We start from the raw sequence: 23,706 nt of genomic DNA on the forward strand, positions 1-23,706 counted from the left end.
ACGAGACACCCAGCACGCCGGAGCCAACAGGCCTGCCTGCCACTGACTGAGCCAGTTTAGGGGAAGAATTATTTAGAAAATGAAGTTTTGGTTGTCCTAGGAATCCTGGCTGGATATGTGTATGTATATATATGATTCATATGAAATAACTATAATACAACCTTCTCTAGCTTCTAGATGAAAATGATGATAATTCTACTTCTTTGCTATAATACAAGGGAGTTCAAATAACATAAAAAAAAAAAAAAACACAACACAGCGATGATACCAGCAAGGGATCGTGAGAAGAAACCAAGGAATATTGTTAAAGTTTATCTTCATTTGAAATAAAGAAGTAAATAAAGTGCTCCAAACCCGGACCTCTTAAGAAGCTCAGCTATCTATCCACAACTGTCTTTTGCTTCTGGTGGGTTCTGTTTTTTTTTTTTTTTTAACTTTAAAATCTTAAATCACCACAAGAACTGATCATTAAGATGGGCAAAAGATTTCCCTATTTATGCTTTAAAATTTTTCATTATTACTATTTTTAAATCTGGGGACATACGAGAATGACAAAGGTTTGATACAAACCTTGATTAGCTTCTAGGGAGCTTGATTGGAAAGGGAAAAACTACAAAGATATGGTTGACTTGAGAGGGAGGTGGGGGGGGAAAGGAAAGAAATGTTATTTCAAAGACTGCCTCCCGATTTCACCTTTCCAGTGTCTCTTCTGATCAGACAGACATTTTCTCCATATTGGATAAAGGTTGGTTTGTCTCTCCATTACAGCCCCCACCCTCACCCCACCCCAACAAACCCGGTATATTTCCATTCTGCTGTGTTTTTGTGCTACTCAACATGCCATTAACTTTAAGATTTACTCCTCAGCAGGCAAGCTGGAAGATGCTAAAGCCAATAAAAACTGCTCTCTGGGACTCCAACTATGAAGAGTTTGGAGCTCTGCTTAGTATTCGGATGAAGGGAGGGCTGGAGGAGGGAGGGAGGTTGTGATAGTGAAAACCACTGCTGCTTAGAGAGCCAGACAGCTCTGCGCTCTGCACCTAATGTGCCGGAGGATCAGCTCTGTTCATAGCCCATTTGTGGCCGAGGATGAGGCTGCTCTCTCTGTGTGGGTGTGTGTGCGTGTGCGTGTGTGTGTTTTCATCTTTAAAACCACCAGCTCCAACACAGCATCTTCAGTGGCTCTCCACACTACTGTTTATTAAAAACGGAACGTCCATACACATCCCTTACAACTTCCTTAGCCCGGTGCTCCTTCCCTGCCTGACGATCAATCTCTCTCAGAAAGCATTTAACTTGCCCACACAGCTCCAGCCCGGATTAATCCCCACTGCACATCCTATACATTACTGTTAGGAAGCGGAGCACTGGGCTAATTTCGTCACCCACCAGCCACCCACACACGTTCTACAACTGAACACGTTTGGGGATCTGCCTTAAAGATAATAAAACAAGGAGAAAACAGGCAGGCTGCAGACAATTCTCATGACCACTTTCCTAAAAAGTTGCTGGGTTTTAATTCTTTGATTATTCTGTCTCCCCCTCCCCCAAGCACTCACTAGCAATGATTGCTTCAAGGGAGAGCAATAATGTACTACGAGCCTCTCTGCATGGTGAGTTTGGGATAATTTGGGCTACACCCTTCAAAATGCCTATCTTGCACACACAGATTTCCCCCCCACCCCCCCACCCCCCAGAGCTCCGCTTTCCTGAGAAGGGGATCATTCCGGCTTCCCCGGCCCCCCACTCCACCCAGGGGATGGCTGGTTCCTTGCTAAATCTTGTCTTAGGTTTTGTCCCTCCTTCCTTCAAACATCAAACACCCCCTCCCCCACCACTCACACCACAACCGGATTACTGAGGCACATAGCTCGACAGGGAGAGTTGACTGTTAAATTGATAGCAAAATAATAATAATAAATAAAAATATATATATATATATCTCTGAATTTGTCACCTCTCTTCTTTTTAGACGGCTGCGCTCCCCGCTACTCTGGCCCGGAGCGGCGAAGGAGGAGACCATCTCCTCGGAATATTTTCAGCACCACGGCGATGGACAGCACCCTCGGTCCCGGCCCGCGGAGCGCGCGCCCGCCAGGGTGCTCAGCGTCCCGGGCTCGGCCGGCGCGGCCGTCCCCGTCCCAGTCTTCCAAGTCGCTGCACCCAAAACCCCAAGCCCCGTTTCCCCTCGATCCTCCTCTCTCTCCCTCTCTCTCCCTGTCCATATTCTGCTTCCGCCGCTCTCCCCCACCACACCGCTTCTATCAGCTAGCTCCTCGCCCCGAACCCAGCCTTGCCCCGGCCAACAGCTCCCCACGCACCCCAGTCCTGGGCTCGGCTGCCCGAGCGCCTCCCTCCGCGGCGTCCGCCCGAGGCTCCCTCTCGCGCCGTGCCCCGCTCGCCCGTCGCCGGCCCGCCCGCTCCTTCTCCCCGGCAAAGTTGAGAGGGGAAGGTGCACTCACCTTTGTGCATCTCTCTCTCTTTCTCTCTCTCTCTCTCTCTTTTCCGATCTGGTTTCTTTCTTTCTTCTCTTTTCTTTGTTTTCTTTTTCTTTTCTCTCTCTCTTTCCCTTTTTCTTCCTCTCTTTCTTTTTCCCTTCTCCTTTTCTTTCTTTCTGTCTTTTTTTTTTTTTTTTTTTTTCTCCTTTTTTCTTTTTACATGGAACAGACAGGATCTCTGTCCTTTCCGTTTAAACAGGCTGGACCGGTTCAAGTTCCCAGGCAGACCAGGGGTGGGGGCGGCGAGTGAGCGCGCGCGGAGGAGGGGGGGCGCGGGGCCCGGAGAGGGCGAGCCGCGGGGGGGGGCTTCCGCGCGGCGGCGGGCGGCGGCCGGGAGCGGGACGGCGTGGGGCGGCGCCGGCCCCGCCGCGCCTCCCCCGTCGGCGGCCCCGGCGAGCCGCGGTGGTACAGTCCGAGACAGCCCCCGGCTATAAATAGCGCCAGGCGCATGGCTCGTCGGGAGGCGCTGAGATTCCGGGCCCGGCGGCCGCGGGGAGCGGGTGCCCGTTAGGAACGGGGCTGCCGGCCTCCTCTTTGCCTTTCGGGGGTTCTTTTTGTAATAGCAGCAGGTGCAACTTTTTGTATTTTTAAAACATTGGTTTTTCATTTTCGTGTGCGTGTGTGCGGGGCGGAGCGTGTGGGGGAGCGATGCCGCCGAGCTGCGCTCTCTCCGGGCGCCAGGCGGGCGCAGCCGAGGCGAGGGTGGCGGGCGGGGCGGCGGCGGAGGCGGCGGCGGAGGTGCAATGGGCGCTTTTTTCTCCCATCTGGTTCCCTTTATTTATTTATTTATTTATTTATTTATTTATTTATTTAGACTAGAAAAAGCGAGTCGGCTTGGAGGGAGTCCGCCCAGCCATGCGAGTGCGCATTGATCAGTGTCGAGAGAAAACAAGCTACATAAATATATATTGTGTGGATCGGGCTGCAGACAAGAGCCCGCGCGCGCTCTTTCTCTGCGTGTCTCTCTCGCTTTCTTCCTCCTCGAATCCCCAACCTGCCAGAGCAGCCCCGCGTCTTCGCCCTCCCGCGCGGCGTCTGCCGCCCCCCGAGCCCCCCGGGAGGCCGGGACCGGGAGCGGGGAGCGGCGGGGCCTCGCTGGGGGGGCGGGGCGCAGAGATTCGGGGCCCGGGCCTGCTCCCGGCCGGCCTGCGAGGCTGGAGGCGGGCGTTTCGGTCCCGGGCCGCCTCCCCGCGCCCCGGAGCGCGGCGGCGGGTCCCGCGGGCGGCTGGCGGGAGGGAGGCAGGAGCCGGGCGCCTCGGCCCGCTCGCCCGCCGAGGAAGGGGGCAGGCTGTGGGCGCCGTGCCGGGTCGCGGAGCCAGCGCGGAGGACCGGCTGGATTTCGCCCTCGTCCGCTTTACTGGTGCAAATTGAAAAAAAAAAAAAAAAAAAAAAAATTTTTTTTTTTTCTTTTCCTTAATCCACCATCAAAGAAATAAAGCCCCCGAATCGAATCGCTCCCCGCGCCGCGACCGGACGCGGACTCGCGCGGCGTGCGCTGCCCCCGCGGGTTCCGCCGGCAGCGCCGCCCTCTCCAGAAGTGCGAGGCTGGGAGTCGCGTCTGCGGGCTGGAGCCGAGGGTCCGGCCGCCCAGCCCGACTTTGCCGCGCTCCGCACCGGGCCCGCGGCGGCCAGAACCCCGGCGGCGCGGCAGAGGGAGTGGCCGGCGCGGGAGCCGGGTCCGAGCGGCCCCGCCTCTGGGGGCGAAATGCTGCTGGTGAACTTGGGCCGGGGGAGCAGATTTTCATTTTATTGGTGTTTACCTGCCCCTCATCCTCTCCCACGTTTGCTTTTCCAGGGCAGCCTCCTCAGCACGGCTTCGGGCAAATTAACATAACGAGCCCGCGCCCCCGCGAGTTGCGGGGGCAGAGCTGCTGGCCTGGCCCTGGTCGGACTCCCACCGGCCTCCCTCGGGGGTTCCGAGTCTCTCTCTCTTCTGGCCCTCGGACTACATGACGTTACTAGACAGTATGTTTAAAAATCTCATTTAAAGAAATGAGACCCCATCTGCCTGAAAACCGAGACCAAGCCCGTTTGGTACAACCACAACGCGGAGCTCTCCGGCGCCAGGAGGAGGCCCGAGGAGGCCCCGAGGTTCGCAGCCCCAGGCCCCGAGCCCACCTGGGACACCTCTCCCTGAGGATCCAGGGCGAGTGACCAAACAGCAAGTACGATTCTGAGAACGGTGGAACTTCATCCTTTCATGTTAAGATTCTCCTGTGTTTTCTTGATGGAATTGTGTGTAAGTATAGTTGATTCATAACTCGGTTCTGGGCTTACATTATCCAGTGTTATATGGTGGCCTAAGAATCGCAAACGTTGATGGAATCAACAGAAACTCACACTTAGAGCCTCTCTGCAATGGAGCTGTGTGCTTGGAGTGCCTGGGAAGTGCCGTAACAAGGCGGCATGGCCCTGGTAGGGTTTGAGCTGGTGGCTTGGAGGTGCGTGCCTATGTCTTGTCAGGACTGTGGGTGCCTGTGTGGACGTGTCCACCGACCCTGTTTGTATCCACACTCTGCCTACGTGTGTATGTGTGTGTGTGTGTGTGTGTGTGTGTACCCACCAGGCTGAGACCTCCTCCTCCTCCCCTTTCCCTCAGGACACATCAGCAGAGGCCAATATCTTTGTCCAAAATATCTCTTCTAACATCATCTTATGGTGCTGGCTGGCTCTTACCTCCCAGGATTCTCACAATGGAGTGGGATGTATTCTCTGCCATAATAGTGGAGTGTAGGAGAGTATTCCTACTTGAGGTCTCTCTTTCTTCCCCTGCCCCCCCCCCACATCCTTAAAGCAAAGCTAGTTCCGGGGGGGAAGAGAAGGGAGTGAGCTGGGGTCGGGGGCTGGGAGGGGAAGGGACCTCCCCAGAGAAGGGGAGGGCAGCTGTGGTTTGTCTTTCACCTCTTCCTGCCACCACCCCAGCCCCGCCCAGGTCCAAGTAAATTATTCACAGGTGTTTCATTATTCATATTATTATTAATAATAATAGTCAATACATAAATAAAAGCAGTCCCTGGGCAGGAGTGAGTGGGAGAGTGGAGTTGTTAATGGAAGGGGGCATCTGGTTATTTCGGACGCCTGCATGAACGCTGCCATAAGGTATCACATCAACTCCCTTCAGGACTGCACCTCTGCCCCTGCACCACGGCCCTCTCCCTGTGTGTCTCTCCACATGTGGACCCAAAGCCGTGGAGGGCTTCTTCTTTCCTAGGGAAAATCCCTCCCCCTCCCCCCTCTCCCACCTGAGGATGGCTTATTTTGGATTTGGAACGTCGCCCCTTAGGGGGTAACACACATCTCTCACTTCTCAAGCTCAGCTCTCTGACTGGTAAGTGGTGAAATGCCCCACCACTCCCCACATTGCTGGGGCAGAAGCAACCAGGACACCAGGCCCCATATAACTGAGCTACCCCTGTGTAAACAGCGGCAGAAGCTGCTTCTGCCAAGGCATTGATCTCTTAAAGGCGCAGAGCTGGATCTCTGAGGCTTCTACTGCTTTGGCACCGCAGAGTATTGGGGATAAAATAACACAGACAAGTGTTTCAAACTGAGGCAATAAAGGAGCAGGACCCCAGAGATAATAGTAAGGAACGTGGTTAGGTTGCCTCTTTGGTATCCTTGCCCTTGATATTCTAGAAAGACTTGAGCTAATTTTTTTTTTAACCTTAGATCATCAAAGAGAAATGTAACTAGGGAAAGATGGGGGCAAAGTATTACTCACTGTGACATTTAAACAGATTTAAAACTTTTTCTCCAAGTGCCACTTCATGGCCACAATGATTCCATCCACTGAGAGGGAGAGGGCTGGCAAATGGAAGTGGGAGCTGGGAACAATTGCTTCTCATTTTCTCTCTGTGTTTGGGGTTTACATTTTTGTTGCTGATTCATCTATGGGGATGTCAGCAAGCCCTGTGTGGTGGGGATCTTGGCTTAGATGGTGTAGTTCTGCAGGCCTTACCATTGCCTCCTGCTCCTCACTTCTCCTCCCCCTCGAGGGAGGAGGAAGCCCTCTCCCTTTTCCACTTCCTTTCCTTGGAGCCACCATCACCGTCTCCTTCCGGCACCCACTGAACCACATTCTGCAGCCCTGACCCTGGCCCCCTGCCCCAAGGCCTGCTTTGGTTCACCTGCCTATGAATCTTCTCTCTCCGTCTAGATTGTGAACTGATGGAGGGTAGGAAGCCAGTAATCTGGCCCCTCCTTCTCTGTGGCCCCTTTTGACAGGCACGAGCAAGATAGAGTTTCTAGACACCTACAGCTAATCTGACTCTGGGGTGGGGGTGTGTGATGCTGTGTTCATTCATCTGGGGCTTGAGGATGGGCAGGCACTCTCCCAGGAATTCAGATTTCAGGATGAGAACATACAGCAGCTTAGCTTCCCGAGGCTGCACAGCAGGGCTCAGGGGCATCGCCATGCAGTCATCCTCACATTCATCCAGCCCTTCCGGTCTCCCACTGGAAGCAGCAGAGTGAGGGGTCGGCCTGTGAGAAGAACCCACACTATCTCATTAGAGAGACCAAAGTCATACCAACTGAAAAGCCCCGGAACAGCAAATGGCAACAGATGGTTAGTCTTCTAGGCCTGAGGAGTTCCACATGCGAGAAAACAGAAAACAATTCAAGTTGTGTGTGATGGGGGGCAGCAGCCTTGAGGAAGGAGGGGGTCCTTGTGTAGGCAAGAGGCAGACGGTGGGACATGGCCAGAGCACTGCTTGATGGCCTGGCCTGGGGGCTAGGAGGGCAAGAAGCAGCTATTTCTCCAAGGCTATGTGGACAACAAGCTGAAAATAGAGTAGTGGTCTGTCTGCCTGAGGTTCCCCAAACAGGGACCAGACCACGGATTAGGTGTGTCTGTGGAGCCACTGCTCTGCCCAGACCTCCAGAAGGCAGTGAGGGGAGGCTGGAGACAGGGAGACTCACTTGCCCTCTGTAGGGAACTCATGCCTGATTTAGGCAAAGAGGTTGTTGGCTCCGAGCAGAGCAAGCACACAAGGGCAGGAGCTCACCGAGGGACAGAGCAAAAGTTGTTGGCGATGTGTGCCATGGGACCCTGGAGCAGCTGGAGCTTGTGTAGGCAGTGGCACCCTGGGAAGGCTCTCTGGAGGCAAGAACTCTGATCTGGTCCTGCGGGAAGAGGGAGTCAGCTTATGAAGGGAGGAGGGAGGTTGAGGCAGCAGGTGGACTTGCCAGGTCTGGTGTGTGCCATGGGTCTCGAGTGATGGCAAAGAGGTAGAAGCTTCTAGAGGGGGCTCCTATATGGAAGTAGGTGGGGTAGGCAAGATGTGGCTTTGAAAGCAGCCTCAGAAGTCTGTTTCTGGTCTCCTCCACAGGTTTAGGACTTCTCTGTCCTTGAATAATTTGGGAAGGTTTAGTGATATAAAAAGCACTAATTGAAGTGGAAAGGAAGAGGAAAAGTTCCTACTTTCTCCCAGTTCACATTAGCAGCCTCCTGCCAGTGAGAGAAAACAATTAAGGTCTCCCCTGTCCTGTCCCTGGCCAATAGCAGACCAGGTCAGAGGAACAAACCCATGGAGGGGGGGGGAAGAGAATGGAATTAGGAGGCTATGTGTTTTGGGAAGCCTAGAGGCTCCCCAGAAGGGCGTAGCCTGCTCAGACAAGTGCCAGGGCTGGCAGGAGAGGGGCTTCTGGGCTTCCTTCCTCGCTGGGGGAGCCCAGGGACACATGGCCATTGTCTTATGGGGGCTCCTGGGCTCTGGGCGATGGTGGGGGTTGCTTCTGGGAGTCTCTCGGTCTTTGGGTGGTCAGCATGGATGCACCCTGTTCCTGGCATGGGAACATGCTCCTGTTCCTGGCTTCTATGCCTACTGGGGCTTTACCTCATTTTGGCTGATGGCAGGTAGGAAATGAAAGGCAGCCCAAGAAGCAGGACAAAGGGATCTGGAGTCCTGCAGCCGAGGCATCCTGCAAGGCTTGGGCAGGGGGAGGGACATGGGTCATCATCGCTTTCCTGTCCTCAGCTTTCTCCTCTGTAAAATGGAGGTGGCTGTCCTGTCTTTCACCCTCCTTTCTTTCCTCATGTCACATCCAAGAAGGTGAGAGGGTCATGTCTGTGAGGCTGACTCACGGTCTTGTGTAAAAATTAAGGGGAGAACAGGGACTGAAGGTCAAAATGGGCTACACAAAGGTATAGATAAAATTAACATGTTAGGAATTTACTCCTTATCTTTCCCAAAGAATTCAGATGTTTTCTAAAGGAGCCGTGGCCAGGCAGCCCTCAGTTGGACAGGAGCAGGTGCTTACAGCTGCATTTAGGTAAAGCTGGCAGAGCCAGACTCCTTGGCTTCATGTCTCTCCCACTTTGTCTCCCACATGTCTCCCACCTGTCTCTCCCACTTACTAGCTCTGTGACTTTGGACAGGCAATTTAATCTCTTTGTGGCTCAGTTTCCTCTTTTGTAAAATCGGAAGAGGAATAGGACCTACTTTATAAAGTTGTTGTGGGAACAAAATGAGTGAATGCAGGTAAAGTGCTTAGATCAATGTGGGACCAGCCAGGATTGTGGTAGCATCACTCACAGAGGCCCAGGGGTCAGGAGCTGAGGGGCTGGAGGAGGTGGGACAGTCCCTCCGGCTGGGGTGTGCATCCTACCCACGGTGGGTGTCCTCACCTGCTGCAGGACTGTTTCTCAAGGTGCTCCTGGGGGCCAGAAGCCTTCCGGGAGGGTGAGGCCTGCATCACTGCCTCTCCTTTGGGCCTGCCCTGAGTGCTGGCTGCCGGCCCTCCACAGCCTCTTCTTACCTGAGAGGTGTTGCCGCAGCGAGTCCTTTTAATTGTGATGTTTTACTAATTAGTTTTTAATTATGTTAATTTATTGTACATGAGCCCTGAGGTTTTCAGACACTGGGCTCACTTTAGAAACTGGAATAGTAAGTTGTATTTATTACACACACAACGCTGTGGATAAATGTCACTTTCTCATGGCCACGATTTCTCTGATAATGTTGCTGAAAACAGGGCTTCTCTTTCTTTCTTTCTTTCTTTTTTTAAAGACTTTATTTATTTATTCATGAAAGACACACAGAGAGAGGCAGAGACACAGGCAGAGGGAGAAGCAGGCTCCATGCAGGGAGCTCGATGTGGGACTCAATCCGGGACTCCAGGATCATACCCTGGACTGAAGGCAGGTGCTAAACCTGCTGCTGAGCCACCCAGGGATCCCCAGGGCTTCTCTTTCTGTTCAGGCTTTTGAATGTTAATTCTTCCCCTGCAGCCAGCTTCCCTCACCCCCCAGTCCAACACACAATCCTTCAGATAGTGTTGGGGTTAAGAGACTCAGCATCCACAGGCTGTGCAAGTGACATGATGGAGTAAGGTGGCTTGGTGGTACAGGAGGAGCCCATCTGGGTAGGGGTTCAGGAAGGTGAGTCTGCAGGACAGTTAGACACCAGGCTGGACCTTCCAAGGGTTGTTATGTGGGGGCCTCAGACTCACCCAGATGGACCCCTCTTACACCCTCACCCAGCAGCTGGGTACTGAAAAGAGCTTGGCAAGGAACCTGCAGCTGTGTCCACCAGGGAGAGGGAAGGATGGTGATGAAGAGGGAGAGGGCATGTGGGCAGTCAAAGTGGTTCCTGAAGGCCATGGAAGGATGTAGGCTTTTGTTCCAGGGCTGGTGGGTAGCCTTGGGGGGACAGGTAGGGGTTGACATGAGGGCTAGCTCACAGGAAAGACTCAGAGTGGGGATTCACTGCCCATATGCTGACCAGTTGCTGATGGTAACAAAGAAGATATAATCAAGGGCACAGCCTGGGGAAAAAAAGTTGCCTAGATATTTATGAAGGATGGCTGAGAAGGGAGAAATCACTCTCCACACACACACACAAACACACACACACACACACATACGTGCAGAACTGGAAGGGCACTGTATTAGGCCCATTTTCCAGAGATCATTTCTACATTCAAAGGATGAATGTTTGCTACCACTAGTAGCATTTAAAGAAAATGCCATAGGTTTTCAAGAACCACTCCCTCTCCCAAATAATTTCCAGATGGTAGCTTTCTTTTAATAAGTTTAAAGTGTTTATGCAAAGTTGTGTGTGTGTGTGTGTGTGTGTGTGTATATATATATATATATATATATATATATATATATATATATATAAATTCTGGTCTCTTACTAAGCAACATATTAATATAAGTTTTGCTCAAAGGGTAACATTTAAAGAAATAAAGTCCATAAATACAACTGGGCATTTAATGCTTTAAAATTTGTATTTAAGACTTGAAGTTGCTGCACTGTTTATACATAGATACATAGGTGCATGCAATGTGTAGAGAACGAGTTTGAGCCTTAGAACCAGCCAGATCTTTAGCTTGCCAGCAATGTAAGTCATGCTCTCTGAGGCTCAGTTTCCTCATCTGAAACATGGTCATAATAACGCTGTATATGACTGTCATGAAGTGATAATAAATTATTGAAAGTGGTGATATTTAGTTCCTACCACGTAGTAGGTGCCCAATAAATGTTAGCAATGATTATTAAGAGTGTACTTACTAGTAAACTAAGTCTCTCCTTTCCAGGTATAAATACAAACTGTAGCTGAAAATAGCATTTAAAATATGTGTAACAGGATGTGGAGATTTTCTAAGGAAAAGGGCAGTTTAGGTTCTCCTCAGTGGTCCTCGCACTGTGCTGAGGTAAGAGGAATCTAAGTCTCTGGTTGTGGGTGCCATGCTGTGTGAAAGGGTTTTGGGGAGAGGACTCACGTCAGGGAGGGGCCCCATGAATTTCTCTCAACATGGCAACTCAGTGATGCTCACCTGTGTTCAGATTTGGGAAGGGGCTCACACTGTAGCACAGACCTAGTACCTCCCCCACACTGTCAGGGAGCCTGTACGCACACATCTGTATGCTCAGACACATGGGAGGCTCCCACACATAGGACACCCGCCTCCACACCCTGCCACCTTCCTGGGAAGGGGAAGGGTGGGCAAGCTCTGTGACTCACTGTCTGGCACTGTGCCCTCTCACTGAGTCACAATGTAATTGATCCCTCCCCGCGCCAGGTTTCTGCTCTCATGTGACCCAAAGCAGGGTCATTTCCAGACCAGGGTTGGGGAGGCCTGACCGGGGAGAGGCAGACCTGAGAGGGAGGGGTAGACTGTCAGTCAGTACCTGAGGATGGCACTGAGCCTTGTGTGTGACTTTCCTGGATATCTGCTGAGGTGTTGTGTTTGTAAGACTCAGTTACCACTCGCCAACATATATATCCCCTCATCAGCCTCCACTGGTGTCCCCATTAGGGTAGGACTGTCTCTATAAAATAATAATAAATAAAATAAAATAATGCCAACAGGAAATAATGAAGGTCTCTGGCGCCTCCTTGAAGATGCATGGTGTTGTGCTTCTGGGACGAGGGTGATCAACCTTGTTTCTAAAATGAGTTGTGGGCTTAGAGAAGCTGAGAAGTGGGAGGTAGGAGGATGGGGATGTGTGATCCACTCATCATACGAGGGCAGGGTCACCCCTTGGGGCTCAACCCCATGCCATTCTTGGCTCAGAAAGAGAAGAACCACCTCTCAGCTGATGAAATGGCAAACGCTGGCTGGCAGGTATAGAATCGCAAGTACTGGCTTGGTGGCAGAAGGCAGATTATGGGTCACCTCTGCAAGGTCTTCTCTAATAGATGGCTCTGGGGTGTGATTTACAGGCCCCTATCCAGCAACTGTCACACAGGCCTTGTTATCGACAGCATCACTGCCCCACCTTGGACAAGTCATGTAATCCTTCTCGGTATTTTCAATAGGCATAAAATTCTCTTTCGATGCCAGAGAGGCCTCTAATGAATATACAAAGCTCTAAGAAATAGGCAATCATATTGTTATAAACTTGCTCCCTCCACACTTCCCTGTCCCTTGCTCTTGTCCTGACCTATGAGCTGGCATCCATACTGTGAGACCCATGCCCCCTTTGGGTCTTCAGGACTGCTCCCAGTCCCAGTTCTGAGATGATTCCTGCTCAACCTCTGAGAGCAGAGTCATAGCTTGATGGGATTTCATGTCAGGTGGCACTTCTGTGGCCATCAAACAACAGAGGGGGCTTAATCCAGGCTCTGATGGGACTCAGGCCAGACTTGTGTGCCCTTGGGTCACCCAATTCCCCTCTCTGGACCTCATTCTCTGATTTATGAGATGGGGATGGTAATCCTTGCTCTGTACACCTCGTGGGGAGCGGGGAGGATCAGAGGCAAGGGTGGAATCGTGTCCCAGAGTGCAGCGTGTTTATACTGTAGCTCTGCTCCTTTCCCCACCCACCCTGTCCCTGCCTCTGCACAGTCCCGGCCTCAGAGCAGCCTTGAGAACAGAAAGAACAGCTTAGTTCTCACATCCATCCTCCTCCTCCTGATTATTTCTCCCAATCACACTTAATAGCTGCCTGGCTTTTGGCTGCAGCCCGGTATATAATAACCTGCAATTATTGTCCACTTAAGCTGTCCCCAGGGCCTTGTCTGTTGCGCTGCCCAGGCCCGCACCGCCAGCCTGCTGATTTCCCTGTCAGAGCCATGGCCAATGGGAAGGAAGCCCCTGAAGGGCCTGACTGACAACCTGTTTGGCAGGGCTGCCACCTCTCCAGCTGCATCTTCTTCAGAGATGGGGCCTCAGAGGCAGCCCGCTCCAGCCACAGCCTCCCTCGTCCAGCCTGGGTGTCCCGCTTCCCTGGGGTTATTCTCCTCCTCCTCCTCTGCCCCTACGTATGCATTGTCTCATCTCAGCCTCCCTGCCTCTTGCCCTTACCTGACACCACTGGCCACTTACTATAGTCCAGCCCCTTTGCAGGCTTAGTTCCTTCTCTCTGCAGCCCTTATCTGAGAGGCCTTGGCATTTTACATACCAGGCTACTGAAGATCAGAGAGGTTGGGGATCTTTCCCGGGATCACACAGCCAGGGAGAGACGAAACACAAACTCAGAATAAGGTTGGCTGCTTGCACAGCTCACTTACTTAATCCTTATGCCGTGCTGTCAGCTCTTGCTTCACAATTCCCACCCTGCCTCAGTGGCTTTGCTCAGTGCTACCTCCTCTGGATGGCCATATCCACCACTGCAGTAGCCTGGTCTCCAGTGCTCAGAACACTTGTAGCCCTTGCGTTGGAACCAGGTACCCTGGATCCCATGAGGGCAGATCCTGAGTTCCCCTGCTTGCCCCTCCTCTGCCACATGGATTCACAAAGCATCGCTGTGTGCAAACTGGATACAGCCATTGTCCCCTTCCCCACTCCACCTCGTGTTCTGCTGAGCCTCTCTCCTAGAGCTCCTGACAAGGTCCTCGCCCATCTGTCTGGTAAACATTTGCGTTATCTCTGTGGCTCCAGCAGGCCCTGGTAGTGGTGATGGCAGATGCTGATGGTGATGACAAAAGTCCATCCCTAGGCTGTGACAGACCTGCAGGGCCCATGCCACCCTCGGGAGCTGGTGGAGTCTGAGCGCGTTTGTATTTTCACACTGTTCACAATCTATTAGTTAAATGACCAGAGAGACAAAAAAAGATGTCCGGATTGTTAAGTGAAGACTTTTGTCCTGAGCGCGAACTATCTTGGCACGTGTCTTATGTGTGGGTCCAGGGCGTGTGCACAGGTGTGTGTGTGAGCACATGAACGATCTAGAGCACAGTGGCGACAATGGGCTGTGTGGCCTGTTGGGGCCTGTGGTGAGCAGAGGCAGGACTCTCCTGACTGTCAGCTGGAGGGACCCAGGGCCTGGGAGCTGAAAGGCTTTGAAGGCCACTGTGTCCAGAGGGCCTTCCTGGCTGCTGTCATACTGGCAGTTGTACTGGGTTCTGGCTGTCACGGGAGGAGGACCATGAGGCCTGTGGCCCAGTCTTTGTTGAGTCCACCCATCTGTCTCCATCCCAGGCTGAATCTTCCTCCCCAGCCTTGCTCAGGGATGCTCCCTTCTCCCTTCCAGGCTCATTTACCCTTTGCCTGAATGTTCTTCACACCTGCTTACATTTTCCAATTCTATGTTTGGGAAACAGATTCTCAACTCTCAAGAGACTGTTGGGAAAGAGTTTTTGGGTAGACTGAGGCCCTCTCTCGTCCCTCAGATCTTACAGGCTAAGCCTGTTGCAGGCCTGAAGGTGAACTGCCATGAGGATCATCTGGCACCTCAGGAAAGAGCCAGCCTTCCCTCTTCTATGCCACCATAGAGTCATCGGTTCAGAGGGATGCAGTGGGCCTTCTATCTTGGCCTCCAGACAGCTGCCCTGGTGTGGACCCCACCCTGTGCCCACCATGGTGGTGCTTCTCCCCGGCCTCTCCCAGCCGTGCCCTGATTCTCAGGCTGGCAATGCCCCTGCCAGCTGGCCGTCGGCCCCAAGGTGAGACCTCTCAGGAAGGGCTGGGGAGGGATCCTCGGGCAGGGGCAGTGCAGGTGAGGACGGGGCCAGAACCAGCCATGCCAGCTGCTACCTGCTATAGCATTTGGAGACTTTACACTGAGAGCGGCATGTGCACAGTGGTCTTAATTCTAACTGCCATTTTACTCTCCTGCCCCAGGGCCCCATCTCTCCTGTGCCAAGAATGTCTTCAAGCATGCTTGCTAGGGACATCTGGGTGGCTCAGTGGTTGAGCATCTGCTTTCAGCCCAGGGCATGGTCCTGGAGCCCCAGGATCAAGTCCCACCTCAGACTCCCAGACTCCCTGCATGGATCCTACTTCTCCCTCTGCCTGCGTCTCTCTCTCTCTCTCTCATAAATAAATAAAAATCTTAAAAAAAAAAAAAGCATGCTTGCTAAAGGCTGCACACTCTCTTTTCTCACTCTCCATCTTTGGGGACAGTTTTCTCCCCATCTCCCTTCCAGTCAAGATGGTTGAGGTGAGGGGGCAGGGAAGGGGGCCTTGGGTTGTCCTTGTGCTGTCATCTGGGGCCCTGATGGGCTCCCTGAGGCCTGGCAGCCATGATCTCCATCCTGGGGACCCCAGAGTGGCAGCTGACAGCCTCCTCTGCCCATGCTGCTTCAGCCGACACACCAGGGTCACAGGGAGCCTGACTCTGAGCTCCTCCTATACCAACCAGAGAGCTTATAGAATTCTCCTACACCTCAGGCAGGTAGAATGGAGAGGGAAAGAATTGATGAGATTCATGTGAATTCATCTTTCTGCCTAAGCCCACTCTCCTTTTACCTCTCTGAGTGGCAGCCCCCAGGTTACCCAGAGGCTCCTAAGCAGGAGGTGGCTAGCTTTCTTTGAAAATGTGCCTTGCCCTACCCTGCTCTCCTTTCCCTGCTTAAGGTCTAGCTCTGGGGTGGTCTTGCCATGCCCTGCAGTGAGAAGAAAACCTGCCCTTCCTTGTCTTCATTCCTGGCTTCTCTCTAAACTAAGAAAGCTTCTGTGGGTCTGTTGACCACCCCCTGCACCCTGCCCCCACTCCCACCACCACACACAAAGCCAAGGCCTGGAGACACTAGAGGATGATCCTACAGCCTCTTCAGTCACTCTGTGAAACCACCCCAGGGACAGCATTGCACTGGGCTGTATTGAAAGAGCAGTAAGACAACCAGTGTCATCAGTAACCTACAGTGAAGCCAAGTGTGTCAGAGTTGGCTTAAAACATTTATAATACAAAACCCCCCAAATATCTCCCTCTGGGGTTTCTTTAAAACTAGTTTTGATCATTTGAAGAGTCAATTCTTAGTGACTGAGGAAGCTTGACAATCTAAAAGGATTCATTTGTCAAATATTTAGGTTAGTGGAGATTCAGTATTTGCTAGGATGTAGAAGAGGGGTGACTGTAACCCAGTCCGACAAGTTTTATGCGCAACATTCCAACGGGGTGCTTTGCATAGCACCCTCCCTCCTGTGTGTACACACACAAGTGTGTGCCAGTGTGTGCATGCACGTGTTTGTCAGGGACACACACGTGAGTGCTTCTTCCTCATTGGGGTTTATTATGTTCTCTTTGTGCTGCTAATGCTTTTGGCCTCTGGGGGTGCTATATATATACAGATGCAAAATTTGAGAAACACAGGATTTTCAACCTGAGAGGAACCTTAAGCACCTTCTGATCCACTTTTCTCATTTTACACAATTAACATCCCAAGAGGCAAAGTCACTTGCTCTAGGGCAGATCAAGAACCCAGGTTCTGTCTCCCTCTCACAGGCACACACTGGCTCATTCTGTAAGAGATGGCTAGTTCCTCACTGTTCAGCATTCTTTGTCCCCCCACCCTGTCCCTTGACCATCAGCCTGTTCGTCCTTCCTCCTCCCCTCCCTTCTCTGGGCTCCTGGGCTGCAGGCTGGGGCTGGCACAGGCAGTGGAGAGGCAGCCTCCTAGGAAGGATGCCTCAGCCTCTGGCCAGGCCAGGGCCCACCTCCTATTGGGGGAAATGAAGTCTCAGAGTGCCCCCTGCCTCCCTCTCAGCCAGGAGCCTAGGGCAGCAAGGCCTCAGTCCTTGGGGAAGGCACAGAGGAAGGAGGGTGGGATGGCCCCACTGTTATGCAATCAGTTTTCAGCCCAGTCCTCAATTCTTGGTTCCCTCCTGGGGGCACTGGCATTATCCTGGGGAGGGAACGAGTTACCTCCCTGCCTCTCCTCTCTCATTTTCTCTAGCCTGAGCCCTGTGGCCTCCAGTTCAGATATCCCATTTGGGAAAATGTATGCGTTCCCAGCCTCGAAGAGGCACAGGGAAGAGCTCCCTTTCTACTCCTGACATCCTGATGCCAAAGCTTGGCTCCCAATCCTTAGCAGACTGTGGAAATGATATGTTTCCTTCTCCAGAGAGGCATAAATCTCAGATTTGGAATGGAGCTTCGGGGTCACTCCCCAACTCCCTTCCATCCATTGCAGGACTCTGTCCTCAAGCACCACTTGACAGCTCTCCCGTGTGCCTAACCACTTCCAGGGAGAGGCCAGTTTATTTATTTATTTATTTATTTATTTATTTATTTATTTATTTATTTATTTTTTATTGTTTTTTAAAAAGATTTATTTATTTGGGGGAGTAGGGACAGAGGGAGAGAAATCCTCAAGCAGACAGGAGCCTGAGATCAGGATCAGAGTGGAAATCAAGAGTCGGAAACTCAACCAACTGAGCCAGCCAGAGGCCCAGGCCAGTTTCTTTAAGAAGTCCTGCCCTTGGGCACCTGGGTAGCTCAGTTGGTTAAGTGGTTGCCTTCAGCTCCTGATCCCAGGATCCTAGGGGTCCCTGCTCAGTGAACAGAAGCCTGTTTTTTCCTCTCCCTCTGCCCTTCTCCCCCACTCATGCTCTTTCTCTCTTTCTCTCTTTCACTCTCTCTCAAATGAATGAATAAAATCTTAAAAAAAAAAAAAAATGAAGAAGTCCTGCCCTCATACATTTCTCTCAAGATGCTGCCTCCCCTGGCCTCCCCTTCCTGTCCTCATGAAAGGTCTTGAAATAGGTGGTGGCTACCCTGCCCTTCTCTGCTTCTGTTTCCCATTTGTTCTATAACGCTCTTAGGTCTGCTGCTGCCTCTCCCACTTTACTAAAATCACTCTTACTAAAGTCATCGGTAGCTCCCTTGGCCAAAACCAGTAGCTATTTCTTTAATCTTCATCTTATGCTATTAACCACTTCTTTGAAATATCTTTCTCTTTCAAGAAACGCATTTTGTTTCTACTTCCTACTAGGCTCCTTGACTGTCCAGTCCTTAAATGTTGGGATTACCCTGGTCATGTCCTCTATTTTTTCTTTCTTATACGCTTTGCAGTGTCATAGGGCCACCACATTCTTGCACATTCTCCCATCCCATATGCTTGCACTCTGCAAGAATGATCCCAACGTACACTGATGGTCCCATGAACATGTCCAGTCCCCTCTGCCCCATTGAGCTTCAGCCCCTTATCTACAACTTCTAGAGGTTTCTATCAGAAGACCCTTAGGCTTAGGGATTTTCTCTTCTCACGAGGAAAAAAAAAAATCTCTCCCACCTGAAATCCCTATTTTGGCTAGTGCTACGTCAACTACTCAGTCATCTCAGCCAGGATGTGAATCATTCCTGACCATATCCTCTCCCTCATCCTGCAGATGCCTTTGGTCACCAAGTCTTGCCAGCTCTATTGCATCTTTGCCTCCTCCCCACCAGATCCTCATTTTGTCCTACTTATACTATTACCACAGTCTTCCAACTGGTCTCTTTGCATTGGTCTTGCCTTCTCTGACCCACACGCCCTTCACTCTGTGTACAGAATGAGATTTCTGAAACTAGATCTGATCATGCCAATTCTGTTCTTAAAAACCTTCGATGCCCTCGCACCCCCGCCTGTCTCCAGGACAGAACCCAATCTCATTGGATTCGTATTTCAGGAGCCTCATAATTCACCCTGTCACCTCTGCTTCCCCTTCTAGGCCTGTCTTCTGTCATCTCCCCCTTCCCCGTCCTGGGTCCTCAGCCCCCACTGGTACTCTCTGTGCTCCCATCAAGTTCTCCAGATGCCCAAGGTCTCTCTTGTTTAGGGCCTGTGTCACATTGCTCCCTGTTCTGGGAGCACTGCCCCCTTTCTTTATCTGGCTAACTGAGGCTCATTTTTCACATCTTCCCTTGAACACCACTACTTCAGGGAAGCCTTACTTACTTGAACCTACAGACTAAGATAGGTAACCCACCATGCACTCCCATGGTACTCTATGTTTTACAGCTATCTGCACATTTTTTCCAATATAATTAATTACTGGTTGATTCCTCCTCACTCCTCTAGCCTCAGTAGACTATAAACTCCTGGAGGGTATGATCATACCTCTCTTGTCCAGTTCTCCACCCCAAAGTCTGGTACCCTGTGCATATCATAGTCTAACTGGGTGACTGGAGGGCTTTGGATATGCAATCTGAACAGGATCTTGATCTTAAAAGTGGGCAATAGGGGCAGAAGATTGTTCCCACTATGATGGTCACTGATGGTTTTGCATTTTAGGAAGACTAGCTGGGGAGCTTCAGGCAGGATGGAGTGGAGGCAGGTGGCATCAGGGACCGGGGCGGGGGGGGGGGGGGCGGCTGGCAACAGTATAGCCATGAGGTGCAGGTTTAAAATGAGTGACTTTTCTTCTCCCATCCCATATGCTTCTGATGGAGAGTCCAAGAGATGGAGTCAATTCGTGTATAATTGAAAATGAATAGAATCCAGGAATGGGCTTATAATAAGCTCAGCACATAACTGTGAAATGACCTTACCTTATTGTGGGAAGGTTTTCTCCCACTTTCTGCTCTTTCTAAATATGTTCTTATCTCATTCCTTGGCCCCCCTCGCCTCCTCTTCCAAGGGTGGAATCCAGAAGATGTTCTCTGTTTAGAATAACATTCCTACCTGATTGGCTGCTGGTTTGTTAATATTATTGTAATTCTCTACAATACATATGCAACTTCCAGAGATCACATCTGGAGGCTTTTACCCCAGAGAAGAATAAAATCGCAGCTGAAAGTGTCCAAAAGGAGGCTGGGTTTCTGAGTTTCAGACCAGCGAAACTGGCAGCTTTTCCCGGCTCTGATTTTTCTGATAGGAACAAGGAGCCTGGCCCTCTCTCCCCGGGCCCACACCCTCCAGCCCAGTCACATATTTGGAGGCTGCTTTCTGCTCTTTGTTATACTGGGTTCTGCCCCATCTCTCTAAAGCAATCTTATAAATCATTGATGAGAATATTTCTATTTTTGTCTTAAATATCCTAGCCAAGAAAGCCTATGAATACTTTCCAAATCAAGTGCTGGCATTGCATGATGCTTCCTCATTGATGGCAGCCCCATTTCATTGTTTTTTCACTTCTTGGCTCTTCTATCCATGTCAGCAATGCCAAGTCTCTGCTTGGGGGTGGGGCCTGACCCTGGTGCCGCAACCCTCTCTGGCCTCCCTTTTTGGGCAGAAGCTCCTTTTTTCCCTTTTTCTTCATGACTGCTCCCTATCTCCCCAAGCCTCCATCTTAGACCTTTAAACCTTGAAATGCTATAAATTATGACTGGTATTTATTCTCAGTAAGGTTTCCTCCTGAGGTCCATCCTGCTTCTGGAATCACCACCCCTCCATCCTGATTATCATGCATTCCGTGCCTAGGAATCCAATTCACTTTGATATCAACCTACATTTGAAGGCATGAAGTTCCAATACAAAAAGACCCTCTCCTGTAGGGCCTTCCAAACTCCACTAGTTTATAAGAACCATATTTCCCACATTCCCACTATATTCTGGGCCTGACACATGGTAAGAGCTCAACAAATATTTGTTGAATAATGAATAGGAGATGGGCAGCCCAGGTGGCTCAGTGGTTTAGCGCCGCCTTCAGCCCAGGGCCTGATCCTGGAGATGGGGGGTCGAGTCCCACATCAGGCTCCCTGCATGGAGCCTGATGCTCCCTCTGCCTGTGTCTCTGCCTCTCTTTCTCTCTGTGTGTTTCATGAATAAATAGATAAAATCTTTATTATTATTATTATTATTTTTTAGATAAAATCTTTAAAAAAATGAATAGGAGAATTAATGAATAAATGAAAGACCTCAAGGATTAGATTCCTTATACACTGGAGCTCCTCTATCCCCTAAAACCATCTGGACCTAACACTATAAGATGGTTAATACAGGGTTTACTGAGGCTCATTATTAGTCTCTACTGAGCAAGTAATGTGGTTCAAATGCATCTTTCATGATTACTCTCAATTTGTTCAGATTTTTCTTTTACTTTGATTTTCCTTAGCATTCATGTTAATCATTTATATTACCTGTCCCTTACCTATGCATTGCTTAGTTTGGTTCCTTCATCTAAGTAAGTCTTGTATACCTGACCAGAGCAGAAACACCTGGAGGGAGGAACTATGCCCATTCATTTCATAGCCCAACTGCAGGACTTGATACAGTGGATGTTTAATAAATGGTTTCCAACTGGCTGATGGAATGAATGGGTCCCAAGCCTGACATCCACTTTTATTTTTAACACTAGAGGTTAGACTTTTATTTTTAATACTAGAGGTTAGAAGCTAAGCCCAAGAGGGAATGCATACTATATTTTTGATCCACTTTATCATGACTTACATGGCATCTCTGTCTGATAGCACAAAGTATTATGGATTTACATGATTTGTTTAATTGTGTGGGTACATAATAGGAAAAGTGTTAGGTAAATCAAAATTATCCAGGCCACTGGGGGATTTCCATTATGTCTTTGCAATACTCAGATCCTTTAGAGATGCCATTCCTTGATATTTTGATGATGGTTTCAATAACATTCTTTGTGTGGCTTTGATGCCGATGGGAAATGATAATGCAGGAACTCTGGAACTGTCCGTCAGCCAATACAGATTGGACTGAAGCTCACCATGATCACCAATGGGACTTCCTGCCATCAATGCCTTACTTCCTGCCCCCAAGCTGCTTATGGGGCTAGGGGAGGCAGATACATATGCCTGTGGCTCAAAACCAAATGTTGTAAATATTTGAGCACATAGAGAGGGTTGAGGTTACATCTCATCAGGAGAATGATGAACACCTCATGCTGAAGTCAGCATTTACACCAAGTTTTGAAGGAGAAATCTATTCTTACAAGCCAAGACTGTGCCTAATTTCTAGTCGGTGCTTCACAGTGTGTGTTGGCAGCCTGAGAGAAGACATTGGTGTTCTAGGAGGAGGGAAAGAGTGAGAAACAATAGAACAAGGAGAGCGGGGCCTATTTGGGGATGCAATGAGTCATATTCTGGGCCTGAAGCTAAAGCCTGGGGTGTCTGAGCCAGTAACTGGGATGGCTCTGGTTGGTTGGTTGGAGGCTGAGTATGGAAATCCTTGAGCTGAGCTGAGAATTTTAGACTGCAGTCAGAAGGCAATGGGAATCTCTGAATCTGTTGGAGCAGGACTGGGTTGGGCTTTAGTGAGGTTAGGCTGCATTGCTGAGAGAGCTGTGTTGGAGTGGAAGAGGCTGGCAGCGGGGGCATCCTAATGAGGTGATTCCAGATGACTGGGTGAGGATAAGCAGTGTCATGAACCCAACAATGGCTGTGGCAAAGGGGCTTTGTGAAGACAGAATCTGCAGGACTGGGAGTTGCCTTCACGGGCAGCTCATCCTTGCAGCCTGTCCTTTGCTTTTCCTCTCCTGTGACCCTCCCTCCTGTCCCAAGGCATCACCTCCTTCAGGAATCTGACACCTGTACCTCTCACCCTATGGAGAGGCTTTCGCTTAAGGGGAAAGTTGTCTTTTGGCAAGTGTGTGTGGATGTTAATTTATTAAGACTCCTTTTGATTTATAATTAGTTATTTAATGCCTTCCTATAGCCCAAAAGGATTTGAGGAAGATAGTGTGGATGTATATAAACAAGTTTTCCAACCAAATGGGACCTGCAGATTCAGCCTGATTTCTTGTTTGACAGCACAGTTGAGAGTAAGAGCTTTGGGGTAGTTAGATGAGCAGGTTTGAATCCTGATTCTTCCAGTGGCCAGCTGAATGAGCATCAGCAAGCTACTTGTGTGCTCTGAGTCTCAGGGTCTCTACCTGCAGAGTCGGGATGAGCATAACCTCCCTTTCAGGTATGTTGTACGGATTGAGACCAGATGTGTCCAATGTTGAGTGTAGCACTGGGCGGCAGAAACCCCTCAAATGGACAGTCAATATCAGAAGACTACCTCATCATGAGATTTATTACCCTTTTGGGCATCACTGGTCAGGTTGGGAGAGTGTCTCGATGTGACTATTCTACTTTTTCTAAGCCATTGCCAGTTTTCATCCTCTATCTGGCCACCTACCTCAGTGATTAGATAAAGAAATGCATATGTTCCCCCAAGGCATGATTTTCTGTCTGGTTCCTGATATTCTCCAGGATCAAATCCTGACTTTTTTGACACATCAGCATAGGAGAAATATCAGCAGGTGGTCACAGTGCTAGAAGTTCCATTTAGGACTCATTCATCAGGTGTATTCTATAAAGATCTGGAATACAGAATAAGGCTTGACCTCTGCTCTCAGAGACTTTGTATGGGGGGAGGGAGGCACAGACATTTACATAGAAAAATCACAGAACAATGAAGATGATGATAAAGAAGGGTGGATGCAGTATTGTGGGCAAGTCCAGGCTATGTTTGAGCTAAGCCAAGATGCAGGAGTTCACGTGGCAGACAAGGTAGGGAGGTATACTGGCCAGGAGGATTGGTGATGAGGGAAATGTGGTATGTTGGGGAAAACCCCAAGTAGCTCAGTAAAACCAGACTGTAGAGTTTCTCATCAAGAAGGCAGGAGATAAAAAGTATTGGCAAGGATGTGGAAAAAAATG

The sequence above is a fragment of the Vulpes lagopus genome, chromosome 1, assembly GCF_018345385.1.
Source record: "Vulpes lagopus strain Blue_001 chromosome 1, ASM1834538v1, whole genome shotgun sequence".
In the NCBI taxonomy this organism is placed as follows: Eukaryota; Metazoa; Chordata; class Mammalia; order Carnivora; family Canidae; genus Vulpes; species Vulpes lagopus.